Below are 22,780 nucleotides of genomic sequence, written 5' to 3'. Positions count from 1 at the left end.
CGGCTGCCTTAGCCAAGGAACCAAGAGATCATGGGAGATCCAGACACATTGACAGAAAATATCACTTCATCAGACATCGAATAGAAGAAGGAATCCTCGCGGCAAAGAGGGTATCATCGTATGAGAACCCAACAGATCCCCTCACGAAGGAACTGACTCTGGCTAAGCATCTCCAGCATGCTCGGAGCATAGGACTGAAGGATGATATTAGTTGTAGTAGTTAGATAATCTTGAAATTTTGTAAAATGTAATTAACATTTGATGATAAATAAAAGCTGTTATTTATGAGTAAAGTGTTGCTATCTCTTGTCAATCGTTTACTATTATTTCTTTTTGCATGTTTTGACTTCCAGAATAATTATGTTATGGTTTATATCATATTATTCAAACTCTCCACAGTCGGTCATATGTTGGAAGTAGATATGAATCAAGACTATCATGGGTTGACTTGTAGAGGTCTAAGATTTTAGACAAAGCGGGGCTACAACACTCATGAGTGCTCATAAGTTCTGAGTATATTCAACCCAAGCTCACTTGTATCACTTCATGGAATTTATCTCGAGTGATTGTGAGACGGTAATATCATATAAGTCTTCAAACCTAGAGATATGATTTGTTGCCTATGAGTTGATTATGCATTGATTGCACGAAAACGCATTGGTAACTCGATGTTATAAATCGTCCTTTTGTGTGTAATTCAACAAGCAGTAGAGCAAACATATGAGTCAAAGTTTATCTGTTCCTTCTAGGATTAGAAGCGATATCTGGGCCCCTCAATGATTTTGTTTTGACCAATGTACCGGGCCCAGTCAGAACTAAATTGATGTGTTCAGTTAAGTTCTATGTCAAACAAATCGGAAATCGGGAAACAAATGTTGGACAATAAGCAAGACCATGTTCCATGTATTTGTCCGGATGATATCTAGAACAGATGATTATATGATCACTTATCTAAAATGGCGCGTTCTAGTTCAACAGAGTTTAAAGAGCTACGATTGCTGATCGGTTCCTGAAGTCATACTTGCAACTATAGTTATTAGACTTATACAAGTGGGAGACTATTGGATATAGTGTCTAAGTCCATAATAATATTTGGTATGTACTTGACCCGACCCGGCATGGTCCATTTGGGTTGCACTTCACCCGAACAATTTATGGATAATCTTTTGAGAATAGTATAAGTTATGATTTATTAATATATTATAAGTTCTAATATATTAATATAAAATCATATTATTTAATTAGTATCGATCTATAATTAATCTAGAATTAATTTAGAGATCAAAAGTATTACTAATTAAATATGGGCTCCTATATTTATATAGTGTGGGCTAATGCTTATTTGGAATGGGCTAGGCTTGCATGGAAAGTCCATGGATACTCCATGGAGCTTTAACCCATGGATCTCATGGAAATGAAAAGACATTGGTATTAGGGTTTACATGGATGTAACCCTAATCCACCACACTATATAAAGGAGGCTTTGGTTCTTGAAATGACACTAGTTGTGGTGAGTAAAGTAAGAGGGCCGATTTCAAGAAGGTGATTACTATTCTCTCAAAGTTCCAAAGTTTATGGTGATTTGTGATTTCCATTTGAGGCATCCACACTATTGGTGCTAGGCTCTAAAACTCCAATCAATCAACTACAACTACAAGGTAAGTAATTCTACAAGCTTTATTTGATTCAAGTTCCCCATGCCATGCTAGATAGGATAAGAACCTTGGAAAAATAATTATTTGCATGTATTATAGTCAAACATAGATCAAAGGTTTCTAGGGTTTCATGTACACCATAGGAGTGTTAGAATGCTCAAAACCCATTAGATATTGGTAGCTCGGGGAGCTAGTGGAGCAGCGGTTCAGAGAATTGTCGGTTAGCAGTCAGAAGGTTATCAGCAAAAGTTCAGCAGTGCAGGTGAGTTTCCCTTTTGTGTGAATGGGTCTAAGGCCACAATGCCGGCCCATGTAGTTATGAGTAGGAAGACCCGGGGATTAGCCCTAGGCACTGTTTGCTTGTATGATATTCAGGACCAAGGACCAATGTCGGGCGGGTGCCCAAGGAATGGTTTGCATGATAGAGTATACTTGTTGTCTGTGTGATGCATGTATCTGCCTGGTAGGGAGGTGAGTGTGGGCGAGGTCCCGTATCTCACCAATAGGAGAGTATGGACGATGTTCCATATCTCATTAGTAGCAGAGCAGGGGAAAGGCCCGATTTAGGTATGGAGTGAGTGTGGGCGTGGGCCCGTATCTCACTTACAGTAGGAGTTTGGATGGGGTTCTATGACTCGCTAGTAATAGGATAAGGGCGAGGCCCAAGACAGGCGAGGCCTTAGGACAGGAATACAGTAGGGTATGTTTAGTTATGTGTTATATGCTATTTTGTAATATGTGGTTAACGGGCGGGGCCTAAAAGAAACATATATGTATTCGAGCGGGGCTCGAAGCCAGGCGGGGTCGTTGTAGCGGGCGAGGCCCAAAGTAGCGAGCGAGGCCCGGAATAGTGGGCGTGGCCCAGTATGTGCAGTATGTGTTTATGTAGGGTATGTGGTAGGTTGGGGGAACTCACTAAGTTTCATGCTTACAGTTTTCAGTTTTGGTTTCAGGTACTTCCGGTAGCGGAGGGAAGAGCTCGGGGTGATTGCATGGCACACACCATTGATTATTCAGCCTGGGATGTTTTACTCTGATAATGAAAATATGTTTTGCATTAATACTCTGAATTTTTGTTACAACTTACGATATGGTTTTATAAATATGGTTTTAGTAATTGTTAGGCGTGTCAAAACCAAAAAATAAAGGGGGTATAACATGACTCCAAAACACTGTTACTTTGCACTAAAAATGTAATACAAGGTAAGCAGGGTCGATCCACAGAGACACGGGACAAGTGCTTATACCTTTTTGCGGAACGTACAATAATGGTCACATAAATGGGGGGTTGCTATGCAATGATTTAAACAAAAGAATAAAACAATAAGTAAATGATCAATTAAATGAAACAAATTCAGGATTTATGAGAACTCCAACTCTATGCAAGACAAATTAGCAATGTGATTCCATGGATGACAAGATATTTGTTTAATTCTATCTAAGTTGGTACTTGAAAGTGTTAACAAGCTCTAACACTTCCCATTCACCACAATAATTAACCAAAACAAGCTCTTTGGTTAATCTTAACCTTACTAACCCAATCTAAACAAGCTCTTAGAATTGGATTGAAAGGTTGCTTTAAGCTTTATGTGAATGTTCCCAACAACACTCAATACTCCCCAGAAGCTCGGGAGTGTAAAAGTGTGTGAAAAGATTTACACTAAATTCATTCAATAGAAATCAAATTAGTGTTTGTTACCTAGTCCAATTTACAAAACTATTACGGATTTTGCAATTAGATAACTTGAATGATCTAACCCTAATTCAAATGGCCAATAAGAATCACAATTAGAATCAAACATTCGATTGAGACAAAATCAAATTCACTAGATAGAAAATTGAAAGCAAACATCAAGCCATATGATTGAAATCACATCCAAATGTCAAGACATAAAGTTAGAGAATCTAGGGTTCTAGCCACTCATGACTAGAACAAGATCACAAATCTAGAAAATGAAATTAAGTTCTTACAAAATGAAATCAAATGTTCCCAAGTGTTAATCAACTTCAAAATCCTCAAGAAAATCGCCTTCTCTACTCCAAAAGTCGACCCCCCCCAAAGTAAAGTCGATTCCCCCCTTTAATAATGGTGAAAAACTTCTTTAAAACCCACATTTACGTTTACATGCCCCGCGTAAATTAACACTGTCGTTTACGCACCCGCGTAAACGCAAAAATACACTGCGCAGAAATCTACGTTTACACGGGCGTGTAAATGCAAGGCTTCCATTTACACGGCCGTATAAACGTCTGTAAAGCCAAAATCTTCATTTCTTTGATATCTTGCTCCTCAGTGCTCTGCAAGTCCCAAAATTTTGTCCGCATCTCTTATTGACCTCCTCCAACAATATCCTACCTCCAAAATTCCCTAAAATATCACAAAAATGTGTGAATGAAATTGCCTCATGAAAAATCCCGAAAAACATGCAAAATGCATGAGTTTTAACATAAATGCAATGCACTTCTATGGAATAAAGCTACAAAATGGATGCATGAAATGCACCTAACAGTAATGCTTTAAAGGAAATTTTTAGTAACGATTTTCGGGTCGTTACATTTTCTAGGCTAGCATTGAGAGGTTAGCTTGGGATATTGGATAATGGATACAGTTACATTCTTTGTGTTTAACCTTTTATGGCAATAGCTAAAACTGGATGTGGGTAGGAATATGCAATTAGAGGTTTGGGTTCATGATTCAAGTTTGAAACCATACTGTTTGACTTCCATTAATTTTCTGATCTTATTTACTTAGTTCTCAATAATGAGACTCTAAGCAGTTCCTATTACCATCTTATCCACTTTAGCATTACAAGTCAAATCATTATCTTCTGAAAGTTCAAGCATATTACACATTATTTTGAAATGGAATGGACAATTTCATCTGTAAAAGTATACTAATTAATGAGTGATAATGTTTAACAGGGTTTTTAGAAAGATATTGCTCACGCTCCAAATGATGCCTCTGAGGACACAAAGAGTGAGCGCATCATCTGCTTATCTTGGGTATTGGTTCATTCTAGGCAGACAGATGATGTGCAACGTGGAATATCTATGCTTAAAGGTAATTAATATACATTATAATTTTATTTTTTTAATCTAATTGTACTTCATGTGTCTGCAGCTTCAATAGGGAACACCAACAGTCCATTTAGGGAGTCGTCCAAATATGGGGTCGATCGGACTGCTATTCAGATTGGAATGACATTTGAGTTAGAGGTGAGTTAATACTTTGTCTTTCCGATTATATTCACAAATCATGGAAGCCTCATGAATATAGAGTTATGTTACAAAGTAAATTCTTGATGATGAGATGAAATATTATTTGTAGGTATATACAATGGAGTCTACAAGACAGAGGTCATTGTTTCCTAGTCTCATGAAGTGGTAATTTGAGAGACATAAAGTAATGAGAATTATAGGTATGGATTGTGTATTGATATTTTTAGTAAAGGATGTATGATTTGTAATTATCTTTTTATTTTTAGTATTCAAGCATTTCAACTATGTGTTTGGTATTAATTTTGGAGTTGTATGTGACTTTCGGTTTGATTTTGAAATACCTCTCTATTTTCTAGCCTCTTCAAGTTTATGTCGATTAATTTATCCTAATTCAATCCACATTTGTTTGTTTGTTTTGTTCACATATACAAAGGATTAGAAGGTATTAGTGATGCTCAAGAGCGACTTATGCTGAGAATTTGGCGGATGTTAACAGCCATGGTCAGAAATCGGATGTTTATAGGTGCCGATAAAGCTGGCATCAACATCTGGTGTTGGGGTTTTTCCAGAGGACGAAGATGAAGATGAAGTTGATGATCAAGAAATGTTGCTTGTAAGTTATCAATGAAATTGTTATTGTGTTGGTTTTCTTATATGTTATCATGCCCAACAACTATTTGATGAAATGCCAAAATGAAATTTTTTTTTATTGGTACATATACAATCTAGATCCGTTTTGGTTTTTTGAACATTGCCGATTACGATATGTTTTACCCTTCACTTGCGTTTCTTCTTCGAGACAGCCCACAAAAACACCCGGAAGTGGAGCAGTGGTCGTGTCGTTGGCTGTTTATTTCGACGACGACAATATTGTTAGGGACTGCTATAGAGGGTTAAAGATCAACGACTTTCAAGATGTACAAAACCATAGGTGACACCGAAAAGGGTTTGTCTTCTACCTTTTTATACATGATATTCATATTCAGTTTATAGTATATATGATTGATTGAAATACAAAACAAGAATTTTGTAATTATAATAGCATACCTACAACCCAATCTCACACCTACTAATCACCATCATTTACTTCCATTCACAAAGTGATTTCTTACAATTGTATGAACAGTTGGAATTTTTCTTACAATTTGTTGAACATTTGTGACTTGATTGTATAGAGATAGAAGATAAGGGAAGCGAACAAGTGGATAAATTACTCGATGTCTTGGTTAAATCTTCATTCTCGCAGGTGGTTCAGGTTTGACCTATTTTTTTTTATAATAATAATAATTAGATTACTTATGTGCATATTAATGTATATGAAAATCAGATATCTAATGTTTTACTAACTCTTATTGTACAAATTTCATGTAGGTTCTTATGGATTAACTTGGCCTATAAAAATGGCAATAAAATTTCCAAATTTGTAATAATGAACACTCCTTTCAAAGCTTCATCTTTAGGAATACATTTGTTGTATAATATGTTGCAGAATCACAACCATTTTTCAGTCTATTGATTTTGGATCTTTGAAAGGATTTCCCAAAATGTCCCATATACTAACACTAATTAACCGATAAACAAAAGACTAAAATTATGGTCTTAACCGAACCCCGCGGAGCGGGGTTTCACACCTAGTTATTATTATTATTATTATCGAGTGACTCGTACTCCCATAAAAACACTATTTAGGATTTATTTATACGTCATGTAATGACATATCAAAGATTTGTATGAGAATCAAATTGAGACCCTTCAAAAAAATATTGTAAAATGTTATAAAGTAATTTCCTAGCATGAATTTTAGAACTTTGATAACAAACGTTGTAAATTTTCTACCTAAACATCATAGGTTAGTCTTTACTTATCAGTAATAAACCAAAATTGTTACAAACAACTTTTTGAAAGAAGAGATACAACAAACATACTATTATTTTAAAACATCTATATTTCGTTATTTTTAGAAGTAAATCCATATATTATACTTTCATAATCAACATTTTCAATAAGCTCGTTTTCAATGGAAATCAAAGCCAAAACGTTTAATCTCTCTTAATACATGGTAGATCGCAATTAATATGTTAAAAAGGTTTAGTTTTGAAAAGTTTATTTCCGTTTATGCAACTATAATAAGAACAATCAATAGTATTATGGATGCTATACACGAAACTAAATAAATTTTATCTTTTTTAAGAAAGCAATAATTGTATTCGTTGAATTATGTTGAATTGGTAAAAACTTCAGTAACAATTCCAGTTCTTGAAAAAAAATCAAATAGAAAATAATATAAAACAAAGCCACTAGTGATTTCAGAGTTTTTGATTTCATCGGCCCTCACCGGCGAGATCAAACATCGATAGGTTTTTTCGGCGGCCATACATTGACTTCTGACGACGGGTCTAGATCGTTCTATAATCCACTATATTGATCCTTCTATTGACGATGCTTGGCGTGGTGTTTGGAAGTGTGTTATGTGGACTTTTTCTCAGGAGGTCTATTAATTTTGATCGCTCGAAACTTGATGATTATTGGGTTAAATCGAAACTATGTTGGCAATTACAACTTCAGAGGGCATCGAAATCATTTATCAAGGGAGGGTAATCGATTTTCAAGTAAGGACATTACTTCTTTCTATGTTACGAATTTCCCAGATTATGTTTTGAGATGCGATGTGTGGCGTGCATGCAATCGAATTGGAAAAGTCATTTATGTTTTTATCTCTTTTAAGAAGTCACGAATTGGCAAACATTTTGGTTTCATCATATTTGTGGGTGTGGCTGATATAGATAAAATGATTAAGAATTCATGTGATGTGTGGTTTAGTATAATAAGATGTTTGCTTCCCTTCCAAGATTTTCAAAACTGGAAATCCCTACCCTTACGAATCGTTCATTGCCAACTAAAATGGATAGGTTTGTGAGTCCACCCAATTCTTATTCTAATGTTGTTACAGGTGCTCTAAAAGATAAACTCAGTTTTGATAAGGTTGATGACATAATTCATATCACTTCTGGGGGTTTCATTGTTGAAAGAATCAAGCGTGCTTGTTTAGTCAAAGCTAGGGATTTCCTTACTTTGCCTAACTTATGGAATTTATGTTTTGATGAAGGGTTAGAAGATTTTGATATCCGATATGTTGGTGATTTTTGGGCTATGTTAGAATTTAGGCATAAAGAAGCTTGCAGGAATTTCTTCGCAAGCGATGTTATGGATCATTGGATTGTTGAAAAACACCCTTAGGATTGATATTTTGTTCCTCCGAAAAGATTGGTTTAGGTAGATGTGGAAGGATTACCTTTATGTGCATGGAGCAAGGAAGCTTTTAGAAAAATCTTAAATAAATGGAGAACGGCGAAGATGTATACAAAAACATAATTTGTGTTTTGACTACGACTCAAGAAATTATTTTGGGAGTTTTAAAAGTTAGTGTTGATGAGAATTTTTTTCGGTTAGAATAAAAGAAGCACCCGGTTGGACTCCCTTGTTTTCTAGTGATAACTCTAAGCCCGAGATAGATAATGGTAATGATCATGGTCATTTTCAAGAAGAATGAGAGTTCATTGATTGTTGTGAAAAGGATGGGGATTGCTATGACCAATTTGGAAACTATGATACATTAGCAAAGATGAATGAAGATGATGCTAAAAGGAACAATCCAGATGGGGGTGTGCATGCTGATGACATAAGTATTTATGGTAATAATAATGAGGGGCAATTTTAAAATTCTGAACCAAAAGAATTTAAACAGCAGCTTCGATCCTCTATTGTTGTAGTTGTTGTTGTTGTTGTTCGATCTGACAGTTTTTAGGAACATCAATTGATTGACAAGGAGCAACATGTTCATCCAAAACAGCCACATGAAGCTGCTGCTGCAGCTGTTCTGGCAACGTCATCTGCTTATGCTGTTGTTCTGACCACAGCATGGCATAATTTACCTGTTGTGGTGACTTTTGCTGCAATCCAGAAAAATGATGTTGTCCAAAAAAATGGTGTTAAGTCTTATAAAGTTGGTGTTGTTCCAGTGGGTTTTAGTGGGGGATTCGGTCTGATTTCAGGGATCTTTAACTCAGAAGATAACCTTTCTCATCCTATGGGTTTCTCAAATATTGGTGCTTACGATGGTTTTTCAGAGAAATCTTTAAATAATGATTATTTTTTGAGTGAAATTAAAAAAAAAAAACATTTGATATTGGGAAGGCAATGGGGTTTAATTTGGACAGGTGTTTCGAAAGAGTTAAAGATATAGTTGAAAGAAGCGGAGTTAAAAGGGGTTTGGAATGAATTATCTCTCTATTAACATTCAAGGAGCGGGTTGTTTAGATAAAAGGAGTTGGATTAGAACTTTATGTCACAAACATAAAATTAATTTTCTAGCTATTCAAGAAACGAAGATGAAAGTTATTGATTTAGTTACAGTGAGGTCTTTCTGGGGCAATAATTCTTTTTCTCATGCGGTTTTTCCTTCTCGTGGCGTGTCGGGTGGTATTCTGATTATTTGGGATTTGGATTGAATTTCTCATAAGAAAATACATATTTCTGAGTATTTTCTTACGATTGAGGCGGTGTGGAGGACTTCGGGTTTGGAGGTGTTGTTTATTATAGTGTATGCTCCTCAAAGTGTGGATTGTAAGAGACATCTTTGGAGTATAATTCTTCAATTAATTACATCTTTTCAGGGGGGGTGTGATTTGAATGAAGTGCGAGATGAGTCGGAGAGAATGGGATCTCAATTTCAGAACAATTGTGCTAAGAGTTTTAATCATTTTATTGAGCAGACCGAGTTGACTGGCATTCCTTTGGGTGGTCTGCAGTTTACTTGGAGTGATAAGTGGGGCTCAAAGTTTAGCAAACTGGATCGCTTTTTGGTTTCAGATGGTTTTCTAGATTCTTTTCCACATATTTCGGGTATGGTCTTGGAAAAAAACCGTTGATCATAGACCGATTCTTTTATTGGAGCATAGTGTTGATTATGATCTAGTTCCATTTCGTATATTTCCTTCTAGGATCGATATCGAGGGATTTGATGATGTGGTTCGTGAGTCTTGGTCTCAAAATCAGACTGGGAGGGTTTCGATTCATCATTGAATTAAATTTAAGAAAAAATTACTGTAACACCCTGTTCCTGGTACGTATTTTCTTTTATTATTTAAAGAAAACTCATGTTTTACTCTGGGACTTGGCGAGTTGGAGGCCTAACTCGTCGAGTAGACTCGACTTTGGATCAGCGGGATAAGTGATTTACTCGACGAGTCGGAAGACCGACTCGACGAGTAGAGTTGTATGATTGAAACTCTAATATTTAGGGTTTGCACCCTATATAAACAACCTATTCCACCTCATTTCGGCCTCTATCGTCCCTCTCACTTCCTAGAAGCCCCAACCCGAAACCCTAAGCCTTTAGTGAGTGTTCTTGAGCTTTTGGTGCCTTTTTGTGTATATTTGAAGTTGGAAGAGAAGAAAGAAGCTTGGGAGATCATGAGAGAGCAAGTAGATCCATAAGTTTTGGCACATTTCCTGCTCATTTGAGGTATAAAATTGATACCTTGGCTATTCACCAATTAGATCTTGATTTGGGGCTATTTTCTACCTTTTCCAAGCTTTAGTGAAGCTATGCCCGGATTTGTGTGTATATTTGGAGTTGCACTTCAGATTTAGATCCATTGAGGGTTCCCATGGCATAAAGGTGCCAACTTTATGGCCATGGGAGAACCATGTAACATATAGAACCCTCTTTAGGGCTTTTTGAGCCAAAACCCCATGCATGGACATCAAGTTCATAACTTTACGTATAATATTGACCCTAGGAAGTCAGATCTATGGTTGGAATTTATTTAGATCGATTTAAATCGACTGTATAGTTTTGGACAAAACGTAACTCGACGAGTCGCTTAAGTGACTCGGCGAGTCAGGTCACAGAATTCCCCAAACGACTTCTGGAAATGGTCTTTGGTTGAGTTGGAGGAAAACTCAACCTGTTTGGGGTATGTTGTGGACCTGAAGATCAAGGACCCGGCGAGTTCAAGGCAATGTCCCAACCTCATGAAGGCGGACTCGATGAGTTTAGGGAGAACTCGGTAGTCATAGATTAAGCACCTTCATACGGATGAAGGTAGGCTCGAAGTTCAAGGAGGAACTTGGCGAGTTGGTTAAAGAAGGTCCGATGTGTTGTTGAAAGCGAACTTGTCAAACTCTTGCTAGACTCGACGAGTAGGGGCGAGGTTGTAGCTTTTCGTAGACAAGGGGACTCGACGAGTTGGAGAACCAACTTGGCGAGTCTGGCTAACCAGAAGTTGATTTTGACCAAGGTGTTAACCTTGACTTTGACTTGGACTTGGGTTGACCGTGACAGGGGTTATGAGTATGAATGAAAAATTAGAAAGGATGTTGTGTAGGGATCGAGGAATCGAGAAGAGTTGATTTCCGTATCAAAGACAGTGCAGACACTACACGACATTGAGGTGAGTTACCTTCCAGTAGAGGTGGGTCTAAGGCCACAATGTCGGCCCACTAGTAGGAGTTGTAGTTAGATGATTGTCTATGTGATAATTATCTGATACGCCACTAACTATATGATTTATGTGCTAGTATTTTGTGTTATTATGTGGTAGTGGTAGGGGTGAAATAGCCTCGGATACCGGTTGAAAGATACTGAAGGAAAGGTTAGCTCTCGGATACCGGTTGAAAGATACCGAAGGGGAGCTTAGTTCCCGGCTACTGGTTGAAAGATACCGAAGGGGAGGTTAGTTCCTGGCTACCGGTTGAAAAATACCGAGGAATAGGCAATATTATGTAGTATGTGGCATGATGGGGGAAACTCACTAAGCTTCGTGCTTACGGTTTTTAGTTTTGGTTTCAGGTACCTCTTCAGATTGTAGCCTAGAGTAAGGCTTCTAAAAATTCTCTTTTGATTTTCAAAGTGGATTTTGAGAAAGCTTATGACTCTATGTATTGGGAGTACTTTATGGAGATTATGCAAATTATGGGTTTCGGGACTATGTGGTGTGGTTGGCTTATGGAGATGCTCTCTTCTGCAACAACTTCAGTTATTAAGAATGGTTCTCATTCACGAGAATTTTAGATGTTTAGAGGCTTGATACAGGGTGATCCCTTATCCCCATTTCTCTTCGTCTTGGCTATGGAGGGTTTTCATGTAGCTTTGACTAGAGCGAAGATGGACGATGTTTATATGTGGATTTCCTTTGGGGGCATTTACATGTCTCATCTTCTTTATGCTGATTATGTAGTTTTGATGGCTACTTGGGATCAGATAAATGTTATACACATTGTTCATATTCTTCGTTGTTTTTTCTTGGCTTAAGGTTTGAAAATCAACTTAATCAATAGTAAGTTGTATGGAGTGGGTGAAACTACTGATCAAATTTCTTCCATGGCTTAGCGTATGGGGTGTGCCTTAGGAACCCTTCCTTTCTTTCAATTTGGAGTTCCTGTTGATCAGAATATGTCGAGAATTGGTTCTTTGTCTTCTATTATGGATCAGTTCAGGGGTAGATTGGCAGGACGGAAGGCCAAATGCCTTCCCTTTAGTGGGATACTTACTCTGGTAAAGTCCGTTCTTGGGTCCATTGGTAGTTATTTGATGTCCATATTTCTTATCTCGGTCACGGTGCTTAACTCGTTAGAGAACTTCTTTTTTTCTGGGGAGCTGATTTGGATGATCGGCATATGCATTGAGTCTGGTGTGATAAAGTTATTGTTGCGATAGATAATGGAGGTTTGGGAGTGGCTAGTCTTTTTTCCTATAATAGGGCTTTACTTTTTTAGTGGCGTTGGCGTTTTTTTCATTCCCAGGATTTGTTATGGATTATGGTGGTGAAAGCCTTGTATGAATTAGATGGTCATATTGGATTAGGTGTCTAAGCTCATAACTATAAGTGGTATAAACTTGAATTGATGGTAACACAGTCCTTTTAGGTTACCATCAAACCTAGCAATTGAACATGATGTTTTTGGAGAGATAATTAAATTATTTTTGATTAAAAAATTAGAATAAATAAATTGTTAATATATTATGAGAATAATATGTTAATTAAAAATAGTAATATTTAATTAATAATTAATCATTGAAATTAATGAAAAGTGCAGGGACAAAAGTGTAATTGTTCAATAGTTGACCAAGAGGAATTCTAGAATCTCCTTAAGGTTATGGATGTTTTGGAGGCTTATAGGAAGTCCAGAATTATCCTTAGAGGATAATTAGGAAGCTGGATGGTTACCAAAACAAGATAATGTTATTTTATTAGTTTTGAGGTTATCTTTCATGTATTTTCACGTTGGTGAACCGATCAAAGCAAAAGAAACCTGTTTTTTTCGAATTAGTCATAGCTCACGATGTGAGCATTGATGCTCACAACGTGAGCTTTGGTCAGGTCTGATTTTTTGAAGATTATCTGCCTAATCTGGTTTTCTTTGACAATTATCTGCTATATTTATCTTCCAAATATGATTTTACTGAATATTTGGTGATAAAATAAGTGCCTAGAAGTTAGGAGATAAGTCTTTGACTTCATTAATTATTTTGTTGATTAATAGGATTGATTTTTATGTGTGTAAATAATTAATTTAGATATTAATTGAACTTAATAATTAATGTCAAATGTTATTTGGAATAAACCTAGTATTTTGAAAACTTTAAAATACCCCTTATAATATATGTAAGATTAAAAGTTTAATATTACTATATGTATAAGATTAAGTCAGTCGAACCGCTAGTACGCCTCATTCACAAAACCATGCTATAAAGAGGTTATAAGGAAGCGGCCTATAAAATGGTCGTTGAATGGGCGTCCACTCTCACCCACCCCTCTCCTATGCGGTGGAGGGTCGTTAGCCAAACCGGTTTGATAGGACAAATTAATTCTAATTAATAAGTATAATGAATTAAAAAGTAACTAAACATTTTTTTATTAAAATCCCAATCTTAGTTACTTTAGGAAAAATGTGAATTTGTATGCTAACCCATGAAATTGCACATTACACTTTATAAGTCGTTAGTGGAGCATGTGTGGTTAACTGACACACTAATGGGGGACTAATAAAGAGTGGTAGTGGGTGTCTCGAAAATTTTCATTGATTAATGGAGGGCATGTGGCTAACCAACACATTAAAAGGAAATGATAAATGACATCGAGAGTAACAAAATAATTTGCATGGTTATTCATATCTTGTTTGTGATCCTTGGTATCCCAGTCATAAATGGAAGAGCATAATCGAAATTAAACATGTCATTGAAGAGTTTCAATGATTCTCAAAAGATCTACGAATTTCGTCAAAACTTAATTTGCTTTTAAAATTTTGTTTTCTTCTGGTGGAATTGGTAAATCGTCATTTACCTACCTTTCATAATTTACAATTAGATTACGACATCCCTTTTCTAAGTTGTGAATATTTTTAGTTGGATCCTAGCCTTAATAGTTCATTTTTGGGTTGTTATATCAAGAATTATTCTTTTCTAACTAAAAACTATCTTTCTTTTATAGATGTCTACTCCAAATGATGCTTCTGGTTCCTCCTCCTCAAATCAAAACTTCTCGTTGCTTAAAATTTGCTCAAGGATGACATTAGATGGCACCAACTACAATGATTGGATGTGCAACATCAAGATGGCCCTTCGCTTCGAGGACAAGGAATATGTCCTTAAAAAGGAACTCATTGAGATTGACAAAGATAAGGCCACTCCTGAAGAACTAGTTGAATACAAGAAACATTGCAACGATGCAACAAAAGTTACTTTCATCATGGTTGCCACCATGACTCCTAAGCTGCATAGATTCTATAAGGATTAATGGCCATACAAGATGAACAAGGACTTGACGGAAAATTACCATTAACGAACTCGTCAAGAGAAGTACGAAGTGATAATGTCCCTCATTACATGCAAGATGAAAGATATAGAGTTTGTTAGCAGCCACGTGCAGAGGATGCATCAATACGTGGATCGTTTGGTTAAGCTCAATGTGAACTTTGATGAGGAATTGGCTATTGATATAGTCTTGCACTCATTACCTAGTTGTTATGATCAATTCATTTTGACCTATCATTTGAACAACTAGGAGACAACTTTGTCTCAATTTCAAAATCTCATGCGAATAGCTGAAGCAGGAATGAAGGGAAAAAGTATTGGCTCCACTCCTGCTAGTACTCCAGTTCTGGCCATTGGTCAAGGGAAAGGGAAAAAGAGGAAAGGTCATCCCAAGCAAAACTGGAAGGGAAAGTCTCAAGCTGGTTCATCAAGTAGTGGACCCAAAGGTAAATCCAGTTCTGATGTTCCCCCTGTCTCTGATCCCAAAGAGGTCACCTACTTCTACTGCAACGACAAAGGGCATTGGAAACAAAGCTGCCCAAAGTATTTGCTTGATATCAAAGATGGCAAGGTGAAGCCAACTTCAATAGGTATATACACTATCTTATCTAAAGCCTCATCGTTTTCTCGTTCTTGGGTCCTTGATACAGGATGTGGATTTCACATTTGTTTTGATTTGCATGGGCTAAAAAGAAGTGAGGACGTAGAGCACGGAAGAATGGACTTAATCATGGGGAATAGGCGATCTTCACCTATCACCAAGATTGGAGTTTATAGTCTAGTGCTTAGTAATGGGTTAGGTTTAGATTTATTTAATTGTTGCTACTCGTAAGAAATGACACGAAACATTATTTCTTTTCATGCATTGTTCAAACAAGGTTTTAGATATTCTTTTACACGTAAGAAATGACACGAAACATTATTTCTTTTCATGCATTGTTCAAACAAGGTTTTAGATATTCTTTTACACGTAAGAAATGGTATAAAAAAAGCGTGATTGTGGTATTGTCGTCTTAGACACGTTAACAAGAAGCGCATTGCCAAACTCCAAATTGATGGAGTGTTGGAATCATTTGACTTAAGGTCAGATGATACATGTAAACCTTGTATATTGGGTAAGGTGACAAAATCACCTTTCATTGGGTATTGTGAAAGAGGTGAAGGTTTGTTGGATCTCATACACACAGACGTGTGTGGAGCCTTCAGATCATCCACAAGGGATGTTAATCGATTCAATGTGACTTTTACTGATGATTATAGCAAATATAGCTATATCTACTTAATCAAGCACAAGTTAGAAACCTTTGAAAAGTTCAAAGACTTTAAGCAAAAAGTCGAGAATCAATTAGGCAGGAAGATAAAGATGCTTCGATCTGATAGAGCAGAGAGTATCTTAGTATCGAGTTTCATGACTACCTCAAGGAATATGGAATAGTTTCACAACTAAATCCTCCTAGGACACCACAACTAAATGGTGTGGCTGAAAAGCACAATCGAACCTTGTTAGACGTTGTTCGTTCCATGATGAGTCAAGTTTCTCTTCCAATCTCATTTTGGGGGGTATGCCTTAGAGACTGCCGCCCACATTCTTAATCTTGTCCCAACTAATAAGGTTGCCAAAACGCCTCACGAGATATGGACAGGAAAGGTTCCCTCGTTGGCACATATCAAGGTTTGGGGTTGTGAAGCTTTTGTTAGACGAGAGACTCATGAAAAGATTGAACCTCGTAGTGAGAGATGTATTTTCATCAGGTATCCACAGATGTCCTCAAGATATTTGTTCTACAGACCTACTGAGAACGTGGTCTTTGAAGCACGAAAATGAGTATTTCGTGAGAGAGAGCTCATATGCAAAGAGGACAGTGGGAGTACCATTGATCTTAAAGAAATTCAAGAGTCAAACGATGAAGGAACCTCTGAAGAAGCTAGAGTTCAACCAGAGGAAGAGATTCCATTTGATAACTCATTACCTCTTAGGCGTTCTAGTAGAATTAGCATGCCACCTGAGTTCTATGGTTTCCATATAACTACAAATAGAGATACGTGTGATATCCCCCTTTTCACGGCCAAAAAAGACCGATTTTGTTTATGTTTTGTTTGAAAATCAAAGTAACATTTTCAATAAAAGTGTTGCGGAATTTGTTCCCAAAATAAAATATGATAAAGATTTATCAAAGCATTTCCGAATAAATGTATTTCATTAAAAACCTTGGGATGTCATGTTCGATACAGATTAAAAGCATAAATAGTACAATATAAGCCTTACAACATTTATTCATATTTATAGGCCTATAATCCCTTATCTCTCATCCAAACATCATCTACTATGCTCATGTGCCATTACCTGTAATACAAGAAACTGAGTGAGTCAAGCTTGGGAGCCTGGTGAGCACATAGGATTTTCAACCCACAATAAATAAGTTTATTATTTTCATCAACCAAACAAACCCGATTACCCATTCTCGTTATCCTCACTTTACGTCCCTAAAACATCTAACACAAAGGACCTAGCCTAAGGATTTTCATCGGGGTGACAACACTGCTTCGGGGGTTCCTCAGTATTTTATGTCAAATAAGACAACCATGAGGGGGATAGAGTACTGCTGGTGAGCACACAATTCAAATAAACACCTACAGGTTGCGAGCTTGCTAGCGTTCCACTGGACTGTCTAGAAAAGTCCGTGGTTGTCATCTATACTCCTCTAGATGACTGGATCATCAATAACATCAATATCGAGGCCTTTCATTGTTTTATTTTATCACACAATAACTATTACATCTACCCATGTTTTACCCAACACATTTTGTAGATATAAAGTACATATACAGTTTAAATCATTTAAAACATGTATAAAATCTTTCATCTGACATAGACAAGAAATATTCAGAAAATATTCACACATAGCATGTAATTTATATAAAATACTTCATATCTATGTGTAAGATGAAAGTAACTATGCACTCACCTGGTAAGGTGGTGACTCGGCACTCGGACAGCACTTCGTTACTCTTAAAACAATTTTCCTTTGACAAAACCTAGTATCATTACCACTTGAGTTTAGTCTAATATTCACCGAAACTAATTAATATTCTAGCTATTATTACTATTATATAAGCGTTAAACAATATTCTTCACCCACTATGTACAGACAGAGGCCAGACATGAAACACCGGAGGGCAGGATCATTTTGGCATATAACACTTCTGAAATCCAGAAACCCAAGCAACCCTTCAAATTGGATTCCCTGTACCGTGAATGGTTAAAAAGATATTATAACGAAACTTATATAAGCCATAATAATAGCCCAAATACTCATTATAAGGTCCTAATAACATTACTATATTGAAATATAAATATACTGAAGATAGGGTAGGCATAAATCACTTATAGCGGTTTTTTCTCAAAATCGGGCTCCGCTGAAGCAGAGTTTCTGAGCCGAAGGCTCTTCTTTTCGGAGCCGTCGGGCGCTCCGGGGCATCCGCCTCGTGCTAGGGAGTTACCCTAGGCGTTGGGGGTTTGGGGGCTTAGAGAGAGATTCTAGAGAGAAAAAGAAGGGATTAAAGGTGTAAAGAATAAGCTTCACCAGACACCTCTATTTATAGGCTGCCTAGGGGTCACTTACGTCGTGAGTTTATGATGATCACATTGTGAGCTTGCTTAGGCTCCAAGGCAGAGCCTGGAGCTGACACGTGACATCGCACACAGGGGGTAAAATAACTAATTTTCAAAAATTCATAACTTTCGCATACGAGCTCCGTTTTTGACATTCTTTATATCCGCACATAGGTAAAAATAAGATCTACAACTTTCCTTTCGACTATGTCTGCTAATTCTCGACCTATCTTAAATTTAACAGTAGGAGGTGATTATATTGTTTAATGACCGCGTAAAATTTATAACTTCTACATACGGACTCCGTTATCGTCTGTCTTTTTGTCGTTGAGTTCCTATTAATGAGATATTCAATTCTCATTTAGGTCGCATTGGCCAAAAACCGCTCGATCTAAAATTTGAGTTTCGGGTCGTGCACTACTATGTCAGATCTTAGAAAAATCATAACTTCCTCATACGAAGTCAGATTTGGGTCTTCTTTTTATGCATGCTCTCAGTTTAACATATACTACAACTTTGGTTTACATTACTAAGGCCAAAAAGTCCTCTATCGTAAATTTACTATTTGCATCACCCAGCGTCGTGTTAGTTTTATCGCGAAACTTCGATAGGCCATAACTTCTTCGTTATAACTCAGATTTCGGCATTCTTTATATATCCGGAATCCTTGTTTCGACCAATAAAACTTTATGTAAAGATATTGGGTTTATCTCGCACTTTAATTTTTAAGCTTATTTTTATTATATCTTTATAAACAAATATATAAGCACATAATTCACATAATACTCAAATATCTCATTTTTATTACCCCAAAATAGGTTACAATGGTTGACCTAGACTATTACATCATCTACTAATGCTTAGCCCAAAAACACGGGCGTTACAATATGTTTATTAGTGATAGTACACTGGTAAATTTGGCAAACCTGCTAACTACAAGGAAGCAATGACAACTAGGTTTGGAATTTGGTTAATAATATACCAGGTCGGAAGACAGTTGGGTGCAAATGGATCTTCAAGAAGAAAACCGACATGGATGGAAAGGTACACACTTTCAAGGCTCGACTGGTTGTGAAGAGCTTCAATTAAACCCCAGGGGTTAACTATGACTAGACCTTCTCACCAGTGGCAAAAATAAAAGTTGTTAGGGTAATGCTAGCCATAGCTACATTTCATGACTATGAAATCTGGCAGATGGATGTCAAAACCTCTTTCCTTAATGAGAAGTTGGTTGAGGATGTTTACATGAGTCAACCAGAGGGTTTTGTAGATGAAAAATATCCAAATAGAGTGTGTAATCTTGAGGAATCAATCTATAGATTGAAACAAGCTTCTCGCAGATGGAATCTTTGATTTGACGAGAAGGTCAAGGAGTTTGGCTTCTCTAGAAGTGAAGATGATTCCAGTGTCAAAGCTAGTGGGAGTATAGTAACTTTCCTGGTATTGTATGTTGATGGCATACTCCTTATAGGAAATGATATTCTAACTTTGCAAGAGGTTAAGTCTTAGATTGGAAAGTGTTTCGCTATGAAGGATCTAGGAGAGGTTGCCTATATTTTAGGGATTAGGATTTTGAGAGACAGGAGTAAAGACTAATTGGACTTATTCAGAGTACATACTTGGAAAAGGTGCTAAAATGTTTTAGTATGGAAAATTCCAAGAAGGGAGAACTGCCTATCTAAAGTAATACCAAACTGAGTAAGACTCAGAGTTTGAGTACCGATGTCGAGATAACAGAAATGAGTAGAGTTCCATATGTGTAACACCCTGATTTCCGAGGTATAATTATAAAACCTATATCTTCATATTTTTGGACCTACTCGACGAGTTGGCTGCTCCAACTCGTCATGTAGGAGCTAAGATGGTCGTGTGGGTTTTAGAACCAACTCAACAAGTTGGAGCTGAGTGAGAAAACCCTAGTTATTCAGTTCTACACCCTATTTAAATGAGTTTAACTCCTTTACCCCGCCCCCCTCATCACTTTACCCCTTAGAGAAAAACCCTAATCGAGCTACATCCCATTTTGAGAGTGTATTAGGCTAAGAGAGTGGATTTTGGTGCATTCCTTGAAGAAACTTGAAGAGTGAAGAGCTTGGAACAAGAAGGAGTCTTTAGATCCAACATTTATATGGTTGTAGCATCCATTTGGAGCTAAAAAGTCTTTACCTTGGCTTACCAATTCTTAGATCTCTTCTTATGTGAGTTTATGGGCACTTTGGTGCAAAATGAGGGCCATTCTCGGGTTAAGCTTGTCCAAAGGGTGTAGTAGCAGATCTGGACTCCTCTAGGCCTTCATGTACATAAAGTCTCAAGCTTTATGAAGCTTTGACCCTTCTCCATGGCCTAAACCCCTTCTTGAGATTAGATTTGAGTTTTCTAGCCTTGTGAGACCTAACATGCACATAAAGTCAGCAACTTTACGTGGTAACTTCATTCTAGGAGGTTAGATATGAAGTTTGGCCCACTGAAATCGACTGGAATGAGTAATAGATGGAGAACTCGAGATTTAGGCATCCAACTCGACGAGTTGAGAGGGTTTTACCCGTCTTTGGATTTAGAGTGAACTCGACGAGTTCATGGGACAACTCGACGAGTAGTTGGGGTTTTTCATGGTCTTCGGGACACTGCATGGACTCGACGAGCTGACAAGCAACTCGGCGAGTTGACTCGGGTATCAGCGATTTACTGAGTTATGAAGGAACTTGACGAGTTCATGAGCTGAACTCGACGAGTTGGGTCAACATTGACTGTTGACCTTGACCGATGACTTTCCTTGACCTTATAGTTTGAAGGTTTTGACATCAAATCCTAATTAGAGATATATGTGATATATGTTAGGCGGAGTCTACACCAGCAGTTTGGGTACAGGATATACGTGCTTTACTTTGTGAGGTGAGTCTTCTCACTATACTTACCTGAGTGGTATTTACTGTGCGACTGTAGAGTCTTATTTGTGTTACTAACCGGAGGGTCTTATGTGCTTATACTGAGATATGTGATATTATGCATTTTGTCTTTGTGATTTATGTTTTATATTATCCCGTGCATTATTAAGATAGAACCAGAGGGTCCAACCCGAGCCATGAGACCGGAGGGTCCAACCCGAGCCGTGAGACCAGAGGGTCTTCACTAAGATATAGGACTGGATGGTCCAACCTGAGCCGTGAGACCGGAGGGTCCTCACTGAGACACGTGACCGAAGGGTCCTTATCGAGATATAACCATGAGAGGCTAATTATTTGTGTGTCGTATTTTGCGGAACTCACTAAGCTTTATGCTTACATTGTGGTGTGAAATATGTTTTAGGTACATCTCAAGATTACGGGAAGGCATCGGCTTGATTGTACGCACCAGCTAGTTGATTTGTGTTTTGAGGATTCTGGGATAATTGACAAACAATCTTATATATTGTGTTTGAAACTATTTTATAAATTGAGTATGAGAAGTGTTAAACTGTGTTTTGTGTGGATTAAAAATGAAAAATGTATTTGAAAATTTAGGGTGTTACAATATGGTTCCGCCGTTGGATCTATCATGTATGTTATGACATGTACTCACCCGATATGTCCTATTCTTTGAGGATGGTCAGTCGTTATCAGGGAAATCCAGGTAAAGCTCATTGGATAGCAGTTAAGAATATTCTTAAGTATCTATGAAGAACTAAGGACAGGGTCCTAGTGCTTGGTGGCAACGATACATTGAAAGTAACTGGGTATAGTGATGACAAATTTCATACAGATTGGGACAACTTTCGTTCTTAATCCGGCTGAGTGTTTACCTTAAATGGAGGAGCAGTTACTTGGAAAAGTTCCAACCAAAAGATGGCTGATTCTACCTATGAATCATAGTAAATAGCGGCAAGTGAAGCATATAAGGAAGCAATTTGGTTGAAGAACTTCATCGGAGATCTTGGAGTTGTACTAACCATCAATGGAAATTTTATATGATAATGAAGGAGTGGTTTCCTTGAAAAAGAAACCAAGAGATAATGGCAGATCAAGACATATCGACAGAAAATATTATTTCATCAGACATAGAGTAGAAGAAGGTCACCTCGTTGTGAAGAGAGTGTCATCTGAAGAGAATCCTGCAGATCTCCTCACAAAGGGTCTGAGTAGGGAAGGGGTCTACCCTTTATATAGGGTGGGTGTGTGGTCATGAGGGGTGTGAACGACTGTACACCCATGTGTGCGACCGCAAACTCCTCCAAGAGGGGTGTATGGACCGGTTTCGACACTATATGACTTGTTGACTCATTCTTAACCTCAACCTTGACTGAACCCAAGCTTAGAACACTTAAGTGGACCCTTAAACCGTGCTAGAAGTTAACAGAAACGAGTTTAACTTATATTAACTAACTAGATGTACCAGGTAGAAGTTTCGGTTTGTCACATCATCCCCCTGTTAGAGGGAATTTCGTCCCGAAATTCAAGAAAAAAGATGTAACCCGTGGACTTGGAAATGATGGGGGTACTT

Source organism: Lactuca serriola, chromosome 6 (assembly GCF_051521515.1).
Source record: "Lactuca serriola cultivar US96UC23 chromosome 6, Lser_US96UC23_V15, whole genome shotgun sequence".
NCBI classification, from domain to species: Eukaryota; Viridiplantae; Streptophyta; class Magnoliopsida; order Asterales; family Asteraceae; genus Lactuca; species Lactuca serriola.
Note: the sequence above shows the minus strand (reverse complement) of the source record.